At 41.4% G+C, this 10032-nt stretch overlaps 1 long non-coding RNA gene across 1 annotated transcript; it reads right to left on the reverse strand.

Annotated features, from left to right (window-relative positions):
- Positions 284-6075, reverse strand: LOC110396948. Its single transcript, XR_002437391.1, has 2 exons — positions 5062-6075; positions 284-3067 (listed from the first exon to the last, which is right to left on the reverse strand). It is a non-coding gene; the product is annotated as an uncharacterized LOC110396948 (long non-coding RNA).

The raw sequence follows: 10032 nt of genomic DNA on the forward strand, positions 1-10032 counted from the left end.
CAACAAATACGTTTTAAAATACATTAAAGTACAATTTATTTTTATCTTATAAATTTAAATTATTGCATACCATAGCATTTGAATCTGGCAGGTGGAAAAGAAACCACATCAATAAGTTGCACTATGAAAGAATACCTTGTGGTTTTATAGTGCCTTTCATCTGAGGATGCCAACACACTTTATAAACTTACATTACATTTCACAGCATGTCTGTGTGTATCTGAAGGCTATTTAATTCACAGAAAAAAATTAAAAAGACATAGAATGACAATCTGGACTGGTCAAGGCTATACATACTTTATTCGCTGGGAAAATAAGAAAATCAAAAGAAGCATGATCTCTCTTTGCATGCTCTAGGCATAGTTTAAGGTATTATTTTCCATACTGGATGACTCCAAGCAAAACGGGAAAATAAACTGATTAAATTTAGATTACAGTCAAAAGGAAAAAAACAAGTTCAGCACTGTACCACCATGATCATGGTGTTTGCAGACAATTGAATTTCAAGTAGTACTCTATAGCACACGGCAGCATCATTCCAATGTCAACAAATTTTAAAACAAAACTTTGTGATTTGTATTCCATTTCTGAAGTAAATACAGAGAGATGTTCTGCTGGTTAAAAAATTCTTTCTGTGGTGTACTACAATTAAACAAGTATAACAAAATGGACCTGGGAGCTCAAACTCAAACTACTTCTGCAGTCTTTAATCTATTTCCATACTTACAATGATGCTGTTACTAAATATTTCTCTCATTTTTTTTCCAGCTAATAAACAAAAAACCAGCAAAACAATTCAAAATCCCATTTCAAGCTTTTGTGTTTCCCGTTGTCCAACACCCTTCCTGAGGCTGGTAATTAATTAACCATGAATTGATGCTGCCATATTTGACTTGTAGGTAACTTCTTATACGAAATGAATAACCTTTTTCACATCTTAAACTTCTGCTGACAGGACACCGAGTTCCCAGACATCACTACATGTTAAAGTTATACAGACACAGAAGGAGAAGGTTTGATAGAACCTTAATGACAATATTAATTCATTTTTATAACAAATGCATTCAGTCTGGCCACTGAGCAAGTTATGACAATCCTAGTGACTACTGAACACTATGGAATTAGACAGAAATGCTTCTCAGAGATTTCCAAGTGTACTGCTCAGCAGCACTTTAACCGGGAGCTAACAATGTTTTTCCACTGCTTTGCCTATTTGAATTTGTAATATGTATTTGATGGAGTGCAGCATTGTTTCTAGGGCTACGGAGAGCCCTGATGAAATGCCACATACTGTCTTTTAGCAGACAACACACCAGAGTTACATGAGATTCCTAAATAGTAATACAATTTTCATGTCACATTATAAACCCAGTTTGAATTTCACAGCTTTATGTGATGATGAAGTTCAGATAGAAAGAATATCCCTGCTCACTTGAATTAAATAAATCAGATCAGGAAACCAAAGTATCAGCTGAAGGTCTGCAAAAAGTTCCAGAATTTTCACCTTTACTTTTGGAAAGGGCACAATTCACAGCTACCCCATACCCTTGCGACTGCTGCTCTCACATCTTGTTTTCACAGCAAGGCTGTCTCCCATGGAGTTATAGCTTACAGGAGAATTTTCAGTCTCACATTTACTGGCTTTTATGTGTGCATGTGTGACATTGCCCATCCTCTGAAGTCATCTCTCATCATGAAGAGACCATCTGCGTTTAGCTAAACAGCTTATTTGATGGAAGCTATTTCTGTTACCCTGCACAACAAAGATGCCATGGCTCAGGTTCCATCTGTCTCTCCCAGGAGTGAGGAATATCTTCACAGGTTACTTGCTTTTTCAAAACAGGTGCAGAGTGTGATATGAAACAAGTTGAAGGAAGGGGAAAAATGGAAGGAAACATGAAATGAAGCAGTCCTATATTCTCTAGGGAGTGGACTTCAGAGGCAAGGAGACAGTAAAGAAAGGACAGAGGTTGTCTTTGATAAAAGTCAGAAAGGTCAGTTTGTTCCAGTTTTTGTGCCCACTGCTGCCAGACTGTGGAATAAATGTGTAAAGTTTCAAAAGTTCCTCATTCAAGTAAACAAGTACCATATGAGAGAATCTCTTGTGTTTGGTTTATAGGAGCTGTCTGGTTTCCCCAGATTATCTTAACTGTCTGGAGACAATCTACACTCATCAAGCAGACCCCCAGATTTATACGTTATCATCCTAGAGAGATACACCATCAGTCAGAAAAATGTTTTGACCTGAACTGATTATTTTTAAAAATACATGTCAGCATAAATGCTTTTTAAACACAGAGTAACCTATTTTCCAGTGACTTGGAAAGTCCATACTAGGATATACCATTTGGTAGAAGTACTACTTATACTTATGTGCACTATTGGTCAATTCAGGTAAACCAAAGGCACCAAAGTCTGCTGGGATCTCAGGATATATCTCCAGACATTACTATTTCCAATTTCTTAGGGGTATTTTATCCTCTTCATACTATGGTATTTCATGTGTTTTGTAAATTTGATTATTCTTTTCAATCTGCGACTGTTGCTTCATTGTCATTTTGCATTTCCAGGGAGATTCTGGCTCTGTCTTCTCCCTCTGTCCGTCCTTTAAGTAGTTGTTGACATCAGTCAGACACTCCCAAGTCTTTCTTCTTTATGGTGAACAGTGTGTCCTTCTCAGCTTCTTCTTGCACATTCTGTGATCCAGACCCCTGACCAGTTCAGTGGACCTATGCTGGACTTGCTCTAATCTGCTCATGTGTTTCTTGTAGCAGGGGGAACCCAAAACAGGACCCAGCTCTTCAGATGCAGCCCGTGTAAGTGCCATGTGGAGGAAAACAACCGGTTCTCTCAACCTGCTGCTGTAACCTGAGATTGCCATCAAAACATCAGGTCCCTCACTCTTGCTTTCCTCATGACTTCCTCATATACTGGTGTTAGTATGTGAGCCAGATCACATCCTGTACACACAGAAGTTTACATTCTGTACATACCGCTAACACGTGCTGAGTGGTTTTCACTCCTGTAAATGCTGAATGATCCCCTTGCTTTCAGTGGATTGGATTGTCTGAAACAGAGTATGCAGTGAGAGACCTTGGATTGCAGAGAGTAAGAGAAGAAAAGTGTAACACAATGATTCATGAGACAAAAAAAATGAGAGGTATCAGCATTTACTTCCATTACAGTGGTTTCCTTTAATAAAAGTGTCATGGTTTGTGGGATGTTTAGCTGCAAAGAAGTTTCTAGGCTTGTCCAGCTTTTTTACTTCAGAAAGAAAGGAGAATTTTGTCTCTGACTGCAACAGTAGCAAGTCCATATCCTTTGCCAAACTATACAGTGAATAGGGAGGAGGATACGCCACAGCCACTGCTGTGTAACCAGAAGCTGTGGTAAGAAAGATAGGTAGTGGCAGAGCTCCTATTAGCATCCTTAGTTCAATAGTTACAGATAGCCTTATGCACAAATGAAAAGTCATTTTGAAACTTTATGGTGGAAAAGTGAGAAAATACCCCCTTTGCATGCCCTAAGGGTGAAAGTACTAAGGCAGCATTTCAGACCAACCATAAGCTGTCAGGTTTTTGGAACAACCTGAGACTTTCAGCTGCTCCCCGAACTCTGCAATTTTTGCTGGGGAAAGGAATTTGCAGAGCCAGAAATAAGAGGCAATGCCACACTGCCTGTCCCTAGCAAGGACAGCTGGAGGGGGTCTGCAAAATATTTTTGATGTCAGGGAATAATTATTTTGCAGTGAGACAGAAATTATCTCACTCAAATAACATTTTTCCTACAGTACTTTCTCAAAGCCCAAGGGCCTTTCTTCCAAAAAAATGAGATTTTTGGCAGCCCTGGAGCTTTTCTCGTATTTCTGCCTATGCTACTCATACTACAAACAGCATTCTTACAAAATAATTTCTAGACTACAGTTTCTTCATCAGTCCACTAGAGGAAGAAGGAAAAAACTATGTTTTATGTAACTTTGCAGCTGCAGACAGTTACTTGGTTGTACTGTAGAACCGTTTGTTCTACCATTTGTTAGCCAAACAATCTATTTCTATGGCCTGCATTTGTATGTGAGGTCAGATTACATGTCCAAATAGCCATTGTTGGCATTAAAAGCTGCATTCAATTTGCATCTCAGAGACAATCAAGTCTTGAAGAAAACAAAATAAGGGAAGGACTATTATATCCAGATATCACTGGTAGGCCATTTTAGAGTGTTAAGTCCTATTGTTGAGTCATATCTAGAATGAGAAAGCAAATTTATTACTTTCACAAATCATGTGAGGAGCAATTGAATTATTATAGGTAATACTGGGTAGATTGAGAGTATCCCCTGTGCCTTTCTTCCTGTACATTTGTGAGTAGTTCCTGCTGAAAGGGAATTTTAATGGATAAATTTACTACTTGCTCCTCTGTAGTTATCCAGGGTATCTTGGATGTGTAATGAATTAAGAGAATGTAATTTGCCCCTCTTTCTGGCCAGAGGTGATGACTGATGGTTTAGCAGTTCTATGATGCTCTAAAATATCGGGGGGAGAAGTAGCTCCTCAGAAAACCTTGAAATTGAGCTCAGTCACTACACCTCCTGCCCTTATAACAGTTCTGGCAGAAGGATGAGTCAGAGACCTCCTCCCAGCATCCTACACTCCACAGCATCCCCACAGTCAACTGTTACCAAAACAAGATAAAAAGCTCTTTTGGACTTTCTGGAAAGTAAAAATAAATAAGTCAGGGAAGCAACTAGCTGAAGCAATTAGGGGATCTTGCAAATAACTCCACCAAGCAGATGATTAGATGAACAGACTATTTCCCCGTAGATATTTTAAGGAATATTTTCATGTTTTATATGTTCTATAAACAATTTTAAACGCAGCAGATTTACTGGGGATGAAGGGAAATGTAAGAAGTGAGCAGGGTGGGAGTACAGGATGAGGAAGGATATGAAAGACGAGACGTCTGAAATACGAAGATCTTAAGTACTGGCCTGTCTGGTTATTTGAGAGTCCCTAGCAGTCAAATAATGAACCTTCTTCATGTTTTGCCTTTCTGGACTTGGCTTACCTCGACAAATTTGTAGGCATTAGGGTCTGTCTGGAATTAGTTCCAAGAGCTTTTTTTTCTCCTTAACATTTTGCAGCTGAGGCAGCCTTGTGAAAAAGACGCTTTGAAGAGAAACATTACCAAATATGTCTTTTCTCCTGCCCGTATCTCCAATTTCCACAGGAAAGGGACGCAGACACAAGCTGACCAATGAAAGCAGAGGAGAAGCCATCATCGGGGAGGAGAGAGAAAAGCCCTGCCTGAAGCCCCGTGGGCAGAGAGGAAGCAGCTGAAGGTTTATCAGAAGCAGAGATGCTGTCCCCTTGGCATTTCTGCCAGTTCTGCAGAGGTTTCACACAGCACTTCCTCCCTTCCAGCCACCCTTGGCCTCTCCTGGCCGACCACCTTGGGAGATTGTTTGCTTCCCTCAGCTGCTCTCTGCAAACTGCAGGCAGCAGAGTCTGTCTATTTTTGCCAGGGGACACGACTCACATGAGCAGAAATGTTGAGCCCTGTGCCATTACTGCTCCCTGCCAGAACCTCAGCTGCAAATACTGCTATGCAGCCTGCTCCCTCTGCTGTGATTTTAGGTAATCATAGCAGGAGAGTGGAGCAAGAGCTACTTGCTCCTTTCTACTATTCCTTTAGGGGTTGTAACTAGATGATCTTTAAGCTCTCTTCCAACCCAAGTCTTTCTATGATTCTATGATCCTACTTTTCTCATATAAAATTATATTACTAATAATGGCTGCATGTAAAAGCCCTGAGTAAGGACAGTCCACACTGTTCTAGGAGACATAAAATAAAACAGTACTTACCCCTGTTTTGCAGTTCCCAGCCTCTGGGACTTTCTTTGAAACAAATGAAACCAAACTTCCTAAGTAATCATCTCCTTTATCCCTTCACCATTCTTCCCTGCCACTTTCCACTCCCCCTTTTTCCCAAATACCAGCAATAGGATGAGAGGGGATGGCCTTCAGTTGCGCCAGGGGAGGTTCAGGTCAGATATTAGGAGAAGTTTCTTCTCAGAAAGAGTGGTGAGGCATTGGAGCTGGCTGCCCAGGAAGGTGGTGGAGTCACCGTCATAATCATAGAATCATAGAATTGCTCAGGTTGGAAAAGACCTTCAAGATCGTCCCTGGAGGTGATGAAGAAAAGGGTGGATGTTGCACTGTGACATGGCCTAGAGCAGTCATAGGCTTGGCTTGATGGTTGGACTAGATGGTCTTAAGTAGTCTTTCCAACCTTAATGATTCTAAGATTCTGTGAGTTCTATGACTCTGTTTTCTGTATCCTCTGAAAGACATGTCAGACTTGAGACAGTATGGATTATGGTTCATCTAGAAACACATAAGTGCTGATTACTTATCAGGACTGTGTTCCAACTGAATCAGCAGCTGTCAGGCAAAACCTCGTGCAGCTGAGCTCTGCCTCTCTCTGCTACTGTTAGAATCTCATTTGACTTCCTTGCTTCTAATAACTTCTCACAGTACTTCAGAATTTAACCTTTGTGGCAATTCAGATTGAAATTACTGAATGCATTCAAAAGGTATCAGAGGTAATTGGACAGGCCAGGTTAACAATAAAAGCTATTTTCTTTAGGAAACCAGATAAAAGTAATTCTAGATCTTCCTTGTAGATAGGGAGAAAATCTTGAAACTTTAGCTACTTTATTTCAGAATAGGAACAAATTTGAATTCTTCGTTTAGCTTCTTAAACTTCTCCTAAGTTCTTAACTTATCCTAAGTGTTCCTGTGCAAATTCTGTTTTGAATAGAGTTTTTTCTGTTTTTTTACTCTCTGCACTGCCTTTTTGTTCTATTGTTCAGTTCAAGTGAGTCTTGTGAAATCTTGACCTCCACAAAGAGCTGGAATGACGTTATATTTGACAGCTTATGAAGCTGTGTTGAGACAGTGTTTGCACTTGGCCGATCAGCAGCTTTTTTGAAGGAATTAACAAATGAAGCTGTAGATAGGATTGGAATCAATAAAGAGCGAAGAGTTAGAAATAAAGTTATGTCCAACAACATCCTTGGGTTGGGGTTTGGAGCCAATAGATAATCTCTAGAGTTTCAGAAGAAGCAGTATGTGGTTGAGTGGTAGATTTATGATGCGTTTGTCTGGTGATTGCAGGCTAGCAAAAGGGTGAGCTGTAGGTGAGCTACTGGTAACCCACCAGTAATCCATTCAGAGCTTAGGCTATAAGCAGTATGAGACCTGAGGTTAGATGTAATGCAGTTTAAAACTGGTAGAGCACATTACATGATAGTTTTGGATAATCCTAGTAAATACTTACTGCCCACGATTATGTTAGATGTAAACTAGAAGGAAGCAGAAGGCTGAGGGTATGTTTGAAGCCAGTGAAGTAGCTGGGCAGGTCCTGAACAGTCCCAGACTGGGTGTAGGATTTTGGCTAGTTGATGGCTTTTGGACAGGACTGGGGAAGAATCCAATACACCATGTATTTACAGTCAGTATTTGGTGAATTAGGCAGCACTGTGCTAAGGGCATGGTTGAGTGCTGTGGGCAGGACAGGGATGTAACCTGACATTGACATGAGAGAAGAAACGTTTAGAAAGCCCTGCACTAATAAAAAGTTTGGAGACATATCTGACTTTTGCTACATCTAGCTGGCATGGCTGAAAGCAAGGCCTCTGAATGAACCCAGCCAAACATTAGGACTCAGGCCAACAGGTGACTTCAGGCTAGAGGAAGCCAAGTAAGATTACAGTGCTATGGTCACAGGCTGAGGTGCATGACTTCAGGCAAGATTACAGAGGGGCTGGCAAACAAGCCCAGTCTGCAGCCAGCAGTGCAGGCTGAGGACACCCCAGAGGTGGTGTGGCTTAGCTCTGAGATTGTGTGTGGCTGAGAGCAGGGGCAGCACAGACAGGCAGAGGCCTCCAACTTGGTGTTACCTATTGGTTTGGATCCCAATCCAGCTCACAGGTGCCTGCCTATGTTAAGAGCTTCTAAAAGGTTCTGTTTATGACCTTCCTAGCTGCTGTCTGAAGCTCAGTACCAAACCAGTAGAATGTGAAGGCCCTCATGGGTAAGTTTCACCCCAGTCTGAAACCAGTATAGTTTAAAAAGAACCATGGAAGATACATTTCATCATTGAACACCTGCATTTATTTTATTTAATTTTCTGTAGCTCCATATCATTCTTCAGTATAACGGAAAAAAAAAACCAGAGGGACTCAGTCTTGCACCAGCACAGAGCTGCCACACAGGTTTTCAGGGACTGCCCTGAGAAGAGAGATCACATCTGTCCTGCATGGAACACTGGGGGCTTGGCATTGCTGTTTCTCAAGAAGTGACACAAGTTTTTTGAGTATATTTGGAGTAATAAGTGACAGTATTAAAACAGCAGAAGATAGAATGGATAGTGAAAGGGAAGTTGTTCCTTTTTAACAGAACTATGTAGACAAAAAATACTAAGGCCTTTGCATTTTTAGGTACTGTAATAAGTAAAAGGGTGAGGTTTGTTAATCAAATCGAAACTTAAGGATTGTTTTTTAAAAGCCTCCCCCCGCCCCCCGCCCCCCCCTCTTGGGGTGATGGTTGTTAACCAAATCGAAACTCAAGGATTGTTTTGTGAAAGCCCCTCCCGGGGTGAGGGTTGTTAGACAAATCGAGGACTGCTTTGTAAAAAGCCAAATCGAGGATTGCTTTGTAAAAAGCCCCCTTGTCAGGACATCAGGAAACATAAACAATGTTGCAACAACGGGAACCGCTGGAGGCAGTGAAGATAACTACGAACCTTCATCCCAGCGACCACCAGGAGTCAGATCCCGACCCCCTAGCAACGGCCCGCGTACACTGGAAGGTCACGTATACAGGAACTAAGAACTGTATAAAGACGGGACTCAAACCTCGCTTAGGTTGCGAGCCGTTGGCGGAGCACGGACTCCCCGGCCGCCCAGCGCTGTTTTGCTCACTTTGCCGCTTGCTTAATTAAATAAATTGTCTTTTGAATTGTTACAAATTGGGCCTGGTCTCATTTGTCACGGAAGTTTAAAACAGGTACAACATCCCTTCTCAATCTTCAGCTGGATTGTATGGGGGAAATTACTTACTGGCTTTCTACTAACTGCAATCAGTAAATGATAGTTATTCATCTATAACCAATATTTTTTGCCTTTGGATAAACAGACAACTAATGTATGATATTCCCTGTTTACTTCCAGAGGAGATGAGCAACAACTGACTCCTCTTATGACTTCACTTGGATCCAGGCTGTCCCACAAGTCCCCTGTGTCACTCATCCCTCTCTTCCCGCAAAACCCTTGTGCTTGCATGGGTAATTACAACCATTCTGAATTTCTGATCTCTCAGATTCTTGTGTTTTTTTTTTTGCTTCTTTCCTGCTTCCACTCCTCTCTCCAGCCTTGTAATTCTCTGCAGACTCTGAACAATGGATTAGCTGTTCCCTCCAGTTAAGGTTTCCAGAAATAGTCTTTAGAGTTTTGCTGTATGTTTATCTTTCTTAATACTCCAGTGAACAGCCTCCTCATGACTCACAGGCAAACAAAGGTCTTGAATGGTTTGTTTATTCTTCTGAGCTAGATGGCACTGCCCGGAGCACACCACGTGGGCAGCGCAGAGGAGCTTAGAGGAGGTACACACTGTTGTACATATTTAACTACAAATAACATTATATTTACCCTGCCCCAAACTGCCATGAATCAGAATGAAGGTTGGAAAATCTAGACAGCCCCATTTAACCCCATTCCAAAATTGTTCCTAGAAAGGGTTGCTCCCATATGTCAGTGCGCACCCATCCCTATGTGCAGACCCTGCGGGGAGAAGCAGAGGTGGAGAAGGAAGGAAATCACCCTAAATAACTCAGTGTCTGACCTTCTCCCACTAAGCTCTCTTCCACTCCTGGCACAAAGTCACTGAGTGACCTTTGTCTGTCAGAAGTAAGGTGTATTTTGGCTCACAAAGTACAAAGGCAACCAACAGTAATGAAGTCTAAGAATTCAGTATT

This window comes from Numida meleagris, chromosome 3 (assembly GCF_002078875.1).
Source record: "Numida meleagris isolate 19003 breed g44 Domestic line chromosome 3, NumMel1.0, whole genome shotgun sequence".
Classification (NCBI taxonomy): Eukaryota; Metazoa; Chordata; class Aves; order Galliformes; family Numididae; genus Numida; species Numida meleagris.